Below are 14,374 nucleotides of genomic sequence, written 5' to 3' on the forward strand. Positions count from 1 at the left end.
GTCACCTTAGGCAACTCCCAAGTCTGAATAGGAGAGAAAAATGAAGAGCAATATAAGGCATGAGTTAAGTTCACACGGTACGCATGATTTTTGGGCTCGAGATAGCGTACCAAAAGACAAATTTGTGTAGGCCTAGACCCAAAACAGAACATACATGTCATGCTTCTTCAACTTATAGGTCTTTAAGTTTGAATAGTTTTGCCCTCCTTTATCTTGAAAAGTTCATAATTCCTTGTGAGCATGTCAACCTTAGATTGTTTGACCTAATTGTTCCTTCATGAGCAGTCTGTAAGGCATCCCAAATTTTCTTAGCATTATTGTGTGCAGATATTCGAGTGTACTCATCAAGTACAATACTACAGATTAAGATCTTTTGGCCTTGATATTCTTCTTAACAGCCTTGACATCTTCATCATTATGCTGCTCTCGGACTTTATGGCCAGTTACTATACCCTTGTCAACTTTTGCCATAGGAACCTTAGGAATTTTCTGAAAAATGTCCTAGAGCTCTAAATTTTGCCTTTTAGAAAATCTTGCATCCTTTCTTTTCACCATCCATAATACTTTCTGTTAAGCAGTGGTGGACTTGTGCTTGATTATCCTTCTTAAACGCCTATAGTGCAAATATCTTGGATTATTTTAAGGTGTTAGCCTTACATTGAAAAAATTTGTTCTGAAACCAATTATTATTTTAGGGTGCACCTAGACACAAGAGTAAGGTGAATTGTGTCTTGCCCGATTTTTGCGAGTCAAAGAACCTGGTACTTTGACTAAACTATTTTGACACAAATTGAAACTAAAGTGCAAAAATATAAAGTACTCAAGTTATGTGAAAACGCTCCTTGTTTAAGGGAGTAAAAATTAAGACCTACCCTCGTAAGATTTGCCTCGAAACTTTACTAACATTAAAGAACAGTTTTAGGTTATAACTCAATAACCAAAGGGACTAATTCTATTACCTTAACTCCAATTATTAATTTAATTGTAGTTATTCGTTCATGACTATAAACTCTACCCTCGAAAGCTAGCCAAACTCTTCAGAACTTGATAATCAATTATACTTCTTAAAAGTAAAATAGGTCACTGTGAAATAACAATGACTAAACCTACACAACTAAAGAACTAAAGCAACTTCGTATTTGGGAACAAGTTCTTTAGATGTTCAACTTGAGTCCTTAAAAGTACCTTCTTTGTCACGACCCACTTTCTCCTTTAGATCGTGATGGCGTCCAACGTCGCCTCTAGGCAAGTCAACAGTGAACTGACCATGTGATTGCTCTTTTTAACAAGTTTTCAAGTAATTTAAATTCCATTTATTAAGAAATTAAGGAGTAGAAAATTTAATAAAATAAACGAAGGCAACTGAGTGGGCAAATATAGCGACATAAACACTCCAAAACCATAAAGTATACTAGAATATGTGCCAAGAACTGGTGTCACAAGTGTATGAGCAACTAGTAGAATATACAAAACTCTAACTACTGCCTGAAATAAAGTTGATATAAATACAAAAGAGAAATTCTAGGTGCTGCAAAACGGCTCAGGAAGCAGCTCACTACTAGGCCTCGGGGTAACGGGGGTGCGCGCCGGTATGACTGTCAAATGCACCTACCTCAGGTCCTGCACAATTAGTGCAGAAGTGTAGCGTGAGTACATAAACAACATGTACCTCGTAAGTATCTAGTCTAACCTCGAAGAAGTAGTGACGAGGGGTCGACATCGACACTTACTATGGGATAACAATAAAATATAGAAATTCTAAATAAGCATGATTATGTAAATAATAATAATAACTCAATAATAAGCAGTGAATAAATAATTCTTTCACGAATAGTAAATTCCAAGTCAATTTCTATCATTTATAATTTTTAACCTCTCAAGCCATAAAATAATATCAATTATAATTAGGCTCCGAGTATTATTAAGCACGATTTATGCTGAGGTCGTACAGTTCGATCCAAAATAATGTGTACACTGGTGAGGGTCGAGCGACACGAACCATAGATGTATCTATTCTACTGCCGAGGCATTCGGCCCGCTCCACAAGAAGAGATGATACTTTATGAACATTCAGTTTTAAAACTATTACAAGGCTAATACACAAAGAAGCACAATTTCTATTAATGATCAAGTAACCCGCCAAAACTCAAGTAAGGGAAATTTGGTCTCTTACAAATCTTTTATCAAGTTTCACTATAAATTAGGCACTTTAATTAACAAGTAGGGCACAAACATCACAAGTATTTCATGATTTGGGTCCTAAACTACCCGGCCATAAGCATAATTAGTAGTTACGCACAAACTCTCGTCACCTCGTGCGTACGTAGCCCTCCACAGTTAGGAGAAAATAATAATTTAAATCACCTATGGGGTAAATTCCCTCTTACAAGGTTAGGCAAGAGACTTATCTCGTCTCAAAACTCGCTTCCGATCCACAAATATGCTTTGAATCCTCAACTCGGTGCCAAACAACCCGAAGCTAATCAAATGTTGTATAAATCAATCAATACATGTTCAAAAGTTCGTAATATAACTATTAGAGTGAATACCCAACCCCAAATTGAAAGATTCCTAAAATTCATCTCCGGGCCAACGTGCCCGGATTCCGAAATTTTTTGAAGTTAATTGTTACCCATAACCTCACGAACTCAAATATATAATCCGCATCCCATTCCATAATCATTTTCATGGTTGAATCCCATTTTTATTAAAACCTAGGTTTTTCATCTAAACCCAAAATTCTCACAATTTTACATGTTAAAATCTACCCAAAATCTATGTTTTAAACTCATATTGTATAGAAATCACTTATCTCAAAGTGCTAGGTGAAAATTCCTCTTCCAAGAGCTCTATATTCGACCAACAAGTTAGAGAAATGAAGAAATGAGCCTAAATCTTTGACTTAAATGCAATCCTTCTGCCCAGTGGTATTTCCACACCTGGGGGACGGCCTCCGCTTCTGTGAGACTGCTTCTGTGGTCAATTGTTCTCTCATGTGGAACATGCTAGACCACCGACCCATAGCATCTGCGGCCAAGTCCCACATTTGCGGATCGCCTTGCGCATCTGCAACCATAGCCAAGCTGCCTCTTTCTGCATCTGCGGACCCCTCCACTGCAGAAGCGAGTTCGCTTTTGCGGAGCTCGCTGACCCCTCCTCTTTCCGTTTTTGCGAGCAAGGAGACGCATCTGCAGTACCGCTTCTGCGTCCATTCCCCTGCATGTGTGAATGCACCAGCAGCTCCTCTCCAAAGAGCAAACAAGCCCTGCCAACCCTCTGAATCCTATACGGGGACCCCGAGGCCTCAACCAAATATACCAACAAGCTCGTAAACATAAAACGAACTCTCTCGCATCCTCGGAATGCATATAACAATATTAAAATCTAAGAATCATGACCCAAAACCAATAGAATCAACTTATGAACTTTAAGTTCTTTCAACTTATTCCGAACACGCCGAATCATACTTAGGCTACTCGGAATGACACCAAATTTTGCGTGCAAGTCTTAAATCATCATGCGGAACTATTTACAGTCTCAGAATTCCAAACGTACCTCGATAACACCAAAACCAACTCCAAACCAAATTTAAAGAACTTTATCTTCAATGAGTCAATTTTCACTATTAAGAGCCGAAATGATCTCAGGTCATCCAAAACCCGATCTGACCATACACCCAAGTCCAAAATCATCATATAAACCTATTGGAACTATCAAATTCCGGTTCCAAGGTCGTTTACTAAAAATATTTACTCAAGTCAAACTTAGCCCTTTTTGGCCAACATTAAGGAACCAAGTGTTTCAATTTCAACCTGAACCCTTTCAAGCTCGAACTAACCTTTCCCACGAGTCATGAAATAGTAAAATCACATATGGGGAGCTTTATTTAGGGGAAACGAGGATCTAAAAAGTAAAACAATCGGTCTGATCGTTACATTCTTGCTATAATTACAATTTGCCTTACAGAATTCTATGAGATTGTGTGAATAGCATTAGACGCATTAACCTCTAATAGTGACAACGTGATGCTATATATTGGAGAGAAACAGGCCAATTTTTTTTTGTTTAAAAAAGTTAGCTTCAATTTCTAGAATAATTTGGTTACCACATAAAAACAAATTCTAAGAAGATTCTATTTATCTATATTATTATAAAAGCATGAATAAAATGTTGGATTACAAAAATAACCTTTTACTATTAAGTATAATAACTCACAATAGAAGGACATAATCGAAATTCTAAACATTAACCTTGTAATCTTATTAGTTTTAGGACATAATACTACATGTTAGAAATCCTACATGATTACCTTTAGCTGATTTATATTAAGATTCATTCTCTTTAGACTTTACACATAATGCAAATCTCTCCTCTTTTCCCTTCTTCTCGCGCTACAAAGAGAGTTGTTCAATGTAAACTTTTCCATTGGAGCATTACCTAATTAGCTCTAGAACCTGAAGCTACTTTCTTTTTCTGAAGTAAAGGTCAGGTATACGTTTTAGCAGAAAATAATTTTCTGAGTAGTGATCAGCATACCAATTACAATCAATCCTGGCCTGGATCATTTAGGCCTTGACACTGTGTACAAACACTGAGATGCATGTAAAAAGTCTACTTTGAAAGAAAAAATCTAAAGAACAAGGTAACTTCATCAACCATTAGTTTGTAATTCCATGAATGGGCGAAAAAGGATAAATTATAAAAGCATGAATAAAATGTTGGATTACAAAAATAACCTTTTAATATTAAGCATACTAACGCACAGTAAAAGGACATAATCGGAATTCTAGACATTAGCCTTGTAATCCTATTAGTTTTAGGACGTAATACTACACGTTAGGAATCTTATATGATTACCTTTAGTACTCCTATTAGTATAATTATTTTCGGGCATATAGATATAATACTACATGTTAGCATGTAAACCTAATACCTTTAGGAACATGTTAGATTTTCTATTAGTATAATTATTTTCGGGATATGGGCATATTTTTAGCCATGTAATTCTATTGTTTTTAGGATATATTTCTCAAAAAAATCCTATTACTAATTTAATATAAAAACGAATTATACTGTCCAAATTCATTTAGAAACAAGAGAGCCTATATTTATTATAAAAGTACGAATATAATATTGATAGACTAAAATACCCCTAAAATATTAAACAGAAGAACTTATAAGAAAAGGACATAACTGTAATAACTAATTTTTTTGGACTACAATAACTTTTATGATAATATTTTTAATATTTAAGATTTTAAAATTAATACAATCTTGTCTATTGAATTCTTATTAAAATATGCAGGAAGGTTTAATAAAATCAATTTCATAAGAATCCTCCATATTGACTTTACCACTCTATAATATTCAATACAAAAAAAAGTAATACTAAACGGACTGCATAAAGCATTAAAATTAAGAAAAAAATCCCCACGATAATATATTAATTATATTATATTTAAACTGCTTTTCTACTAAAATAATTTTTTTTAATTAAGTTTTTCGTGTAATATAGAAAAATATACCCAATTATTAAAGAAAACTAAAGAAAGAGAGGGTTTTGAGTGTATAAGTGTGTGTTCTGAACTCAAATGTTCGTATTTTTTAAAGAAGAGAAGGTAGGGTATTTATAGTTTTGAAAACGAGTAAAGAATAAAGTAAAAAGTAAGGTTCTAATACAGACATGGAAATAATCACAATTAAAATCAATCAATACAAGTACTTCCCTTTAATCAAGGGATTACTGCTCAAATGGATACTAACAAAGTTAATTAAGGAAAGAAATTAGTTTGAGACAGATTAATTCTTGCCATATAAATAGGTAGTAAAAGTATAAGGTAAACATTTGAGTCCAAGTACAAAATATACTTAATTTTGGGGAAAGGATACAAGTATATAGAAATGCAACATTAATCCCATTCTCTATTTCCCCATCGAAATGATATCTGTGTTGTTCTTGAGGTCGAGGCTCAACCAAAAATGTTTTCCTTTCTTTCCCCTCACCCCCTCCCCCTTACACAAGCTTTTTTCTCCTGATTTTCAAGTCATTTTGCATATGTTCTGTCAGCAAGTCAAGAGATGAAATGAACTGTCATACATGTCCTAGTGAATTAAAATTGTTTGAAATGCACGAACGAACAATGACGGTAAATCATGTCTTTTCTACTATGATCTAGCCCTCGAACTGAGTCATATCATTAGAATCACAAAAGAAGTGTAAGAATAAAAATTTACAACCAAAGAAAGCCTCATCTTGACTTCCTCTCTGAGTTATGTAATGAACCACTTCAATGCCAATATTAATCCAAGGCTTTTCTCATATCTGGATTTTTAAGAACATAAATGTATGAGAAAAGAAAGAAAAAAGTTGATAAAAGCCATTACCACTAATGATTCAGCAAACATAAAGATCTAAAAATGAAATGTCAAATCGATCTTTTTACTCTTTGAAAATAAATTTTTTGGTGGATAAAATTATGATTACGGTTAAATATTCAAACATGAGATGAACTAATATTAAGAATCTTTTTCAACAGAAAATAAATTATATTTTGTATTAAAATCAAATAATCAAATCTTTCAATTAATTATTTAGCAAGAGAAACTAATTAAATTATTTTTTAAATTTAAAACTATTTTTCAAGTTATAAAAAATCTTATGGTACATTAATTTATTTTATAAAAAGAGTGTTAGAGATTAAAAAAAATAGATCACAGCGTAAAAAAAATTACTATAATATTAAGAAGGTCATACAAGTGTTTAAAGAAGCACAATTAAAGCTAAATCCTAGAGAAGAATAAGCTTTTTAAGACTATATTATAAAAAGTCGACTCTGCATAGAAAATTATCCTTTGTAGATGCCTCCGGTGGAATCGAAATAATATTCATATGTTATGCATTACTTGCAAATGTCAGATCAAGAGACATGATATTGTTAGCAATAAGAACAAGTGGTGTACCAGTAATGATTTTATTATGATGTCATACAACTCACTTTAGATTTGATATACCTCTTAAAATAATTGAAATAACCATCACAAATATATCAAAGCAGAGCAATAGTGCTAAATTTATAAGGAAACCAACTAAGCATCAAACAATCGAAATAATCGCCCAGAGTTTTAGAGATATATTGGATATCTGTTGCACCTTGTGTATTCGACGTTATCATGCTGTAAATGGGATAATTCGATAGGAAGATAATTTCTATGAGATATTTAAATGATGCGATAGATATACGTTAAGATTGGAAGTCATTTGAGTTGTGATTAAAAATTCGACAAAGATCGCGCGCAAGTTACGGGTTTAAATTTCACTGGAATTTGGATAAAATGTTGATGACCTTTTCTCTCAATATACTGGGAGTTATGGTGTGTTCTATCTACCGAATCGAAGGTCTATGAGTCTAGTTTCCAACGCAACAAACCGTTCATTAATACGACTTCGGAGAAGAGAGATATTAACATTTTCGTACAGGGGTGCACACTGTTACGGGAACAGTGTGCCTAGTCGGGTTTAGTCAAAATTTCTTTATTTAAGTCAATTTTTAAAACAGAACCCCTGCGTTTTATCCTCTCCAAAACAGAACCAAAAACCTAGGGATTTCCTCTCAAACTTCTCCCATCCATCTAGCCAAGCATAACAACAATTTAGTCATCCTCAAGATGGAGAACACCATGGTAGCTTCGGAATCGTGAATTCTTCGGTGTTTCACTTTTCATAGCAAGACTCCGCCTTGAAGTAATTTCGAATTTTGAGTAATTCTGGTCACATAAGGTATGATTTAACTTCCTCTTTGATATTTGTAAACTTCTACCATAAGAATTCTTAAGAAATAGTTGAAACCTCTATAGAAATATTCTTGATTTTTTTTAAGAAACCTCTCTTAATATGGCTTGATTGTTGGGGCTGTTCTATATGGTTTTATTGTGTTGTTTGGATCTGTGAAGACATGGATGGAATTCTGTTGATGAGGAGATGTAGTAAAGTAAAATTTGGTGGTGTGTTGGGGGGAAATTAATCTACAAAAGAGTCTACAAATTCATGGCCACAAGTTGTTCGCGTAAATGTTTAAATGAAGAATTATATAAGCTATTAGCTTGAATTTGATTTTGAATGGTTTGTATTATGTAGGAAATCATTCCTAAGGCTTTTGAGGTCTTGGAAACAGTATATAACTCCATCGACAAGGTATGTAGGGCTTTCGCTATACTTTTCGGCATGACTAGAATTCGAATAAACGTTTATCGAATTGTCTCGTCGGATTCGAGTTATTTCACCTTCAACTTATAAAGATGCTTAGACCTGATCTTTTCTCATAGATTGCTTACTCTAGAGGATATCTATGAATTCTCGGATTTCCTTGTTCCTTGCTTAAAAAGAACTAGAGCGTTTTTACTCGTTCTCCTTTCGACGTTCATATAAATCATGAATAAGTAACATTTACTTCAAAGGTGCTCATAATACACAACTCTCATGTTCTTAGTACTTGTTGGCTCGTAGTTGAAAATTAAATATTTTTAGCCACAACCATGATAGTCGGGGAATAATGATGATAGGCCACTTCGACTCTTCTTAGAATACGTCTTTTAAGGTTGGTTTCGCATTGCACCTATATAATTCATGATTTAGTATATGTATGTATTTACTTTCATTACCGAGCCGCACTATAGACGGTTGGGTATGACACATATTGTGTAACCACTGATCAGTTGGGATTACCGAGCTTCACGTGGCCGGGTACGATTCTACCGAGCCTTTATTATGGCCGGGTATGTTATGGATATTATAGCCCCACAGAGGGATTTATTATTATATAATGTGATATATTATAAGTAGCAATAGTGAACGACGGTGTCACGAGCATACATTTATATCCATGTTGAATTTTAGTTTCCTACCGAGGCTAGTTTCAGAATTTAAATTATCTCTATGTCTCTTCTCTTGTTAATTACATTTTTCATGTTACACTTGTCGCCCTACATATTCAGTACATATTTCGTACTAACTCATTTTTATGCGCTGTGTTCATGCCCACATGTTCGAATAGACAGATCGGCGTGCCTCCTCAGTAGGACCCCCAGGATCAGCGTTGGGTTTCGCACTCCACTTCTTCAGAGTTGCTGACTTTGAGTCCATAGGTACTATTACAGATGTATATGTGTGGTTTTGGTCATGTCGGGGGCTTTGTCTCGCCCTGTTGAGATTGTTTTACACTCTTAGAGGCTTGCAGATTAGCGGTCATTGTATATATATATTTTTCGTATCGCCATATCGACCTTCTGGATAGTTGTTATACTGTTGTTACAGCCTTGTTGGCCTAGTTTATATATATATATATATATATATATATGTGTGTGTGTGTGTGTGTGTGTGTGTGTGTGTGTGTGTGTTGGGCTCTTCTGCCTGCAGGTTATTATATTTCAGATCATATCTCATGGTTGGTTCGCTCGGGACTTCGGGCATCGGGTGCCAGCCACACCTCCCAAGGTTGGGGTGTGACAAACTTGGTATGAGAGAAGGTCAGTCCTAGGGAGTCTACAAGCCGTGTCTAGTAGAGTCTTGTTTATGGTGTGTTGTGCACCACACTTATAAACATGATGCTATTGGTCATTTAGGATTATTACTTTCTTCTTGATCTAGATCGTGCAGTAGAGCCTAATCATAAGTGTTCATTCCTAATTCTCTTTTTGTTTACCTTCTCAGTGATGCCTAACACTAGGAGACGACAAGTGGCTATGAAATTTATTCAGAGGTTGGATGAGGAGGCGGGAGAGGGCACAAGTCAGGTGCCACCTGCTAATGTAGATCAACATGAGCCACAGAATGAGGCTGATTCTCAGGCTTCCGGGGCAGTACCCCCACCACCCCCGGAAGGGCGTAGAGGAGCTAACATACCTCCAGTCCCTCTCCCAGTTGTTCCTGATCAGGACCTAGACATGTGGAGTGCTGTACAATTGCTGACTCGAATAGTGGCCTCCCAGGCCCAACACCAGACCTTCGGTATTGCTGGTAGGTCCGTGAGTGCGAGAGTTCGAGACTTTATCAACTTGGATCCTCCAGTATTTACAGGGGTTGATCCTAATGCTGACCCACAGGATTTTCTGGATCTTATGCAACGGACCTTACAAATTATACATGCCACGGATGTTGAGTCAGTGGAGTTTACTTCTTATAGACTACGTGATGTTGTTGTGACATGGTATGAGACTTGGAAGCAAACTCGAGGGCCTAATGTGCCACCAGTGACATGGAAGGAGTTCTCTGAGGCATTTTTACAGCAATATTTGCCAATCGAGCTTCGAAGAGCCCGACGAGATAGGTTCTTACACTTAGAACAGGGTAATATGAGCGTTCGGGAATATAGCATGCAGTTCAACTCTTTGGCTAGGTATGCTCCTACGATTGTTGCTGATATGAGTGATCGGGTACACCAGTTTGTTAGTGGTTTGGGGGCACACTTGATAAATGAGTGCACTACAGCTTCTCTAAACCAAGGAATGGATATTGCCCGTATTCAAGCATATGCACAGGGTCTAGAGGATCGCAAGAGGCAACAACGAGCCAATCGAGAGCATGATAGAGGGCAGCAGAAGAGGGCGCGGTTCGTAGGTAACATAGGAGAGTTTTGAGGTGGATTTAGGCCACAGTTTTCCCAGCGTCAGTCTTATCCGGCAGCCAGTGTACCGCCACAGTTTCAGGGACAGCGCCAGGATCGGACCACTTATTCTGGTCCAGGTCAGAGTTCACGGACCCCAGGTCCACAGTTTAGAGGCGAGTTCAGTCAGATTAGGCCTTAGTTTCCTAGATGTGATCGATGTGGCCGAAATCATTTTGGACCATGTCGTCAGGGTTCTGATGCATGTTATACATGTGGACAACCAGGTCATATTATGAGACATTATCCGATGACAGGTGGAGGGGGTATGACTCAGCCGACGGCATCTGCAGGGCTTCTTCTTCTTCGGTACGTCCTCCTAGACAGAGTATGCAGACATCAGCTGGCAGGGGTAGGGGAAGATTTGGAGCTTCTGGTTCAGGAGGTCAGAAGAATCGCATATATGCTTTATCGAGTCATCAGGATTTAGAGTCATCTCCGGATGTAGTTACAGGTATACTATCCGTCTTTTCTATCGATATGTATGCCTTGATAGATCCTAGTTCTACATTTTCGTATATCTCCCCCTTCATTGCTAGTAAATGGGATAGAGAGCCTGAATTGTTGCATAAGTCCTTTGAGGTATCTACGCCAATGGGTGAGTCTGTTGTAGTTAGACGGGATATCGAAGTTGTGACATGAAGATTCATAACCGTCATACGTTAGCTGATTTGCATGAGCTAGAAATGGTTGATTTTGATATCATTATGGGTATGGATTGGTTGGCTTCTTGTTATGCCAATGTATATTGCTGGACAAAGATTGTTCGTTTTAATTTTCCAAGTGAGCCTATTATTGAATGGAAAGGTGATGCTGCAGCGCCTAAGGGAAAGTTTATTTCTTACCTTAAAGCTCGAAGGATGATTTTGAAAGGGTACATCTATCATTTGGTACGAGTGCATGATATGGAGGTGAAATCTCCAACTCTTCAATCGGTTCCTGTCGTGAATGAATTTTCTGATGTATTTCCTGATGAACTTCCTGGTCTTCCTCCAGAAAGAGAAATCGACTTTGCTATTGATATGCTTCCAGATACTCAACCAATATATATTCCTCCATACAGAATGGCTCCTGCTGAGTTAAAAGAATTGAAAGCCCAGTTGAAGGATCTTTTGAATAAGGGCTTTATCAGGCCCAGCACATCTCCCTGGGGTGCACCAGTGTTGTTTGTTCGTAAGAAGGATGGTTCGTTAAGAATGTGTATTGACTATCGCCAGCTCAACAAAGTGACTATCAAGAACAAGTACCCTTTACCCAGAATTGATGATTTGTTTGATCAGTTGCAAGGTGCCAAATATTTCTCAAAGATTGACCTTCGATCCGGCTATCACCAATTGCGAGTTAAGGAGAGAGATATTCCGAAAACGGCTTTCCGGACTAGATATGGCCATTATGAATTTCTTGTGATGTCTTTCGGTCTTACTAATGCGCCAGCAGCTTTTATGGATTTAATGAATCGGGTTTTCAAGCCATTTCTAGATATATTTGTAATTGTTTTCATTGATGATATTCTGGTATATTCTCAATCAGAAGCAGAACATGAGGATCATTTGCGTGTGGTGTTGCAGACTTTGAAAAATCAGAAATTATATGCTAAATTCTCCAAATGTGAATTTTGGTTGAATTCAGTGGCTTTCCTTGGGCATATCGTTTCCGATAAAGGTATTAAGGTAGATGGTCAGAAAATTGAAGCAGTACAAAACTGGCCTAGACCTACAACTCCTACGGAAGTTCGTAGTTTCTTGGGCTTAGCTGGTTATTATCGGAGATTTGTTGAGAACTTCTCTTCTATTGCTGCTCCCATGACAAAATTGACACACAAAGCCGTTAAGTTCCAATGGTCTGATGCATGTGAAAGGAGCTTTTATGAGTTGAAGAAACGCTTAACATCAGCACCTGTTCTAGCACTTCCGGAAGGATCTGAAGGTTATGTGGTATATTGTGATGCATCCAGGGTTGGATTGGGATGTGTTCTAATGCAGCATGGAAAAGTTATTGCATATGCTTTGAGGCAGTTGCGGAAGCACGAATACAATTATCCGACTCACGATATTGAGTTAGCAGTCGTTATATTTGCCTTGAAAATATGGCGTCATTATCTTTATGGTGTTCATGTTGATATCTATACAAATCACAAAAGTTTACAATATATATTTAAGCAGAAAGACTTGAACTTGAGACAAACAAGATGGCTTGAATTGCTGAAGGACTATGATGTGGATATTTTGTACCATCCGGGCAAAGCGAATGTGGTAGCTGATGCATTGAGTCGCAAATCCATGGGCAGCTTGAAGCATGTAGAAGCTGGGAAATTAGAAATGACTAAAGAGATATATCAATTGGCTAACCTGAGTGTACGACTACATGATACAGGTGACCAGGGTGTAGTAGTCCAAAATATTGTGGGGTCATCACTGGTAGCTGAGGTAGAAATGCGTCAATTTGAGGATCCGGAGTTAGTCAAAATTAAAGAGAGTATCCCTTTTCAGAAGAAGCAGTTGTTCGAGCAATCTGATGATGGAATTCTAAAATATAAAGGCCGATGGTGTGTACCTAATGTTGGGGAGCTTCGTAAGCAAATTATGACAGAGATGCACCAGTCTCGGTACTCAGTTCATCCTGGTTCAACCAAAATGTATCATGATCTTCGTCAGCTATACTGGTGGAACGATATGAAGAAAGATATAGCCACATTTGTGGCTCAGTGTCCCAACTGCCAGCAGGTTAAAGTTGAACACCAGAAACCTGGAGGGCTACTTCAAAATATTGAGATTCCAGCTTGGAAATGGGAATCGATTAATATGGATTTCATTACAGGATTGCCCAATTCTCGCCGTAAGTTCAATTCTATTTGGGTCATTGTGGATAGGCTGACGAAATCAGCTCACTTTCTCCCAGTTAGGACCACCTATTCAGCTGAAGACTATGCGAGCCTGTATATCAAGGAAATAGTTCGGCTACATGGAGTTCCGTTTTCTATTATATCTGACAGAGGTGCCCAATTTACAGCTAATTTCTGGAGGTCTTTTCAAGAAGGTTTGGGTACTCTTGTTAACCTTAGTACAGCATTTCATCCGCAGACCGACGGACAAGCCGAACGCACTATTCAGACACTCGAAGATATGTTGCAAGCTTGTGTCTTAGACTTCAAGGGAAGTTGGGAAGATCATTTACCGCTTATTGAGTTTGCCTACAATAACAGTTATCACGCCGGTATTCAGATGGAACCTTATGAGGCACTATATAGGAGGAAATGCAGATCTCCTATTGGCTGGTTCGATGTTGGCGAGACAAAGTTGCTAGGGCCTGAATTGGTACAGCAAGCTGTAGAAAAGGTAAAGTTGATCCAGGAAAGGTTGCGTACAGCTCAAAGTCGACAGAAATCATATTCAGATAACCGACATCGAGACTTGGAATTTGCTGTAGGAGACTGGGTATTCTTGAAAGTGTCGCCTATGAAGGGTGTAATGAGATTTGGTAAGAAAGGAAAACTCAACCCTAGATATGTTGGGTTATATCAGATTGTTCAGAGAATTGGGCGAGTAGCCTACAAACTTGACCTGCCACCAGAATTAGAAGCAATCCATCTGGTATTTCACATTTCCATGCTTCGGAAATTCTTAGGTGATCCTTCTTGCATCAGCCCTATCGAGGATATTGAAGTTTCCAAGAACTTGTCATATGAAGAAATACTTGTTGCCATTCTTGACCGTCAA

This window comes from Nicotiana sylvestris, chromosome 3 (assembly GCF_000393655.2).
Source record: "Nicotiana sylvestris chromosome 3, ASM39365v2, whole genome shotgun sequence".
Classification (NCBI taxonomy): Eukaryota; Viridiplantae; Streptophyta; class Magnoliopsida; order Solanales; family Solanaceae; genus Nicotiana; species Nicotiana sylvestris.